Source organism: Trematomus bernacchii, unplaced genomic scaffold (genome assembly GCF_902827165.1).
Source record: "Trematomus bernacchii unplaced genomic scaffold, fTreBer1.1, whole genome shotgun sequence".
In the NCBI taxonomy this organism is placed as follows: domain Eukaryota; kingdom Metazoa; phylum Chordata; class Actinopteri; order Perciformes; family Nototheniidae; genus Trematomus; species Trematomus bernacchii.
The window spans coordinates 803382-805370 of record NW_022987552.1 but is presented as its reverse complement, the minus strand read 5'-3'; the positions used below and the strand labels follow the sequence as shown (position 1 = coordinate 805370).

Here is a 1989-nt window from a genome sequence, read left to right as displayed (position 1 = left end):
AGTTAAAGAAGCAGCAGGGGAGAGACTCTGACAGTCGAGAGCCAGAGACCGAGAGAGAAGCACGATGTCTGAATTCAGAAGGATCATGATGTCTTCATTCCTGATGCTGCAGCTCCACTTTTCAGGTGAGGATGCAGAGAACACACACTGTTTACGACTGTTAATGAAAGCTAGTGAGGGCGTCTTTCAATTGAAATCGATGTATCCTTGGGCAAGATGCTTAACCCCAAGTCGCTCCCAATGGGGAACGGTGTGTGAATGATACCTTCTGTCGTGGAGTTTGAATCAGTTTCTACATTTAATATCCACTTTCCTCTATCGGGGTTGTGGGTTATGACGCGCCTCTCTTTGCTTCCAAACTAACTTTGCAGAGATCGTTGTAGCGTTGAATCACATCAGGTTTATTCTTTGATCAAGACGACATACAAACATGAAGACAAACTTCCTCGCTTCAAAGTAACTAAAAGTTCTCCGTATCAAAAAAGAACAAAAAGAACAAAAAGAACACGGTCAAAAGACTCTACCGCTTCCTGTCTAATCACACCCTCAGCTGTGAACCAATGCCATGCCATATATAGACATATAGACATACAGACATGCACGTCATATCCGACAGCAAATAAGTGAGACTTAAACTAACATCTTTTAAAGCGTAGTGTGACTCACAAAAATACATAGTTAAGAGTTTCCTCTAAAGCCTTTTAGTAATAAGACAAACATTCAAACCATAATGATGAAAGGGAAATGGCTCTAACCCCTTCATTGAGCAAGGGGCACATTGCTCTGTATGCATAGGGTGTGAATGGGTGACTTGTTGTATGTAAAGCACTTTGAGTGGGTGAAAGACTGGATGAAGCGCTTTATAAATACAGTCCATTTACCATTTACCAATTCTTCAGACATTCAAGAAGCCCAGCAGCAGTGAGGCTGTTTGAAGACGGACAGATTCACAAAGCTAAATCAGACAGACTGAGAGTTACACAGAATTGTTCTCTGGTTATAAAGAAGGTCACAGAGGAGGATGCTGGAGGTTACGGCTGCAGCCAGTACAGATCAGGAGAACAACAAGGTCCAGACTCTCGTGTTTATCTGCATGTTGTTACCAGTGAGTATTTACATCATAATGTTTTAAACTGTCTCTATAGAGCAATATACTGAATCATTACAATAATAATGATTACAGTGATGAAGTTAATGTTACTCTTGTTGTCTTTTCTCACAATATCTCCATCTTCAGTGACTGAACATCTGGACAATGATGAGGTGACGTTACGCTGCTCTGTGTCGACATATGGACAGTGTGATCACACAGTGAAGTGGCTGCTTCAGGGTCAAGATGTGGATAAAGATCACAGAGAGATAAAGACATCACAGTCTTCCTGCTCTGCCTCTGTGACATTTCTGACTTCTCTCTTTAGTTACACAACAAGGTCTGAGTTGTTTACTTGTGAAGTAACTAATGGTTACACAGGAGAAGTTTATCTGTTTCTCTTCAGCCCTCAGTCCTCAGGTGAGAACATGATAAGCTGTTTCAAATCACTTCTAACAGTCTTGTTATAAGAATATATTGAAACAACACATTTACAACATCTCACATTTATCAGGGATTGAATGAGTTTCTGAAATGTGAAGTGACAGATGGTTATGATAAAAAAGAGAAGCTCTTAATTGAGAAACCAGGTTAGAATATAATGAGTTGTTTTAAATCACTTATCACACATTTAATCACAGATAATGCTTTTGGGATTTGAGGTTTTGACGTCACATCATTTTGTCATTTGGTTTATGCATAAAACATTTTTTTTAACTACAGTTTTTTGCATGATGTTGTTTTATTCCTTAAGGAGATGCTACAACAACTGGAACACCAGGTCTCTTGAGGCTCATCATGGTGTCTGTGGGGTTAGCAGCTCTCATCATCACCGTGGTTACAGTCCACATCTGGACCAGAGCTAAAGGTGAGGGTTCATAGATTCAAGAGAAAAGAAA

At 39.9% G+C, this 1989-nt stretch overlaps 2 long non-coding RNA genes across 2 annotated transcripts in view; both read left to right on the top strand.

Moving 5' to 3' along the window:
* Positions 1-921: 921 nt before the first annotated feature.
* LOC117477196 lies at positions 922-1818 on the top strand. Its single transcript, XR_004555315.1, has 2 exons — positions 922-1105; positions 1238-1818. It is a non-coding gene; the product is annotated as an uncharacterized LOC117477196 (long non-coding RNA).
* Positions 1819-1848: 30 nt separating this feature from the next.
* LOC117477188 overlaps positions 1849-1989 on the top strand; it is a 1783-nt gene continuing 1642 nt past the window's right edge. The window contains exon 1 of the long non-coding RNA XR_004555314.1: positions 1849-1958. This is a non-coding gene — a long non-coding RNA (uncharacterized LOC117477188). The remainder of the gene's footprint in view (positions 1959-1989) is intronic.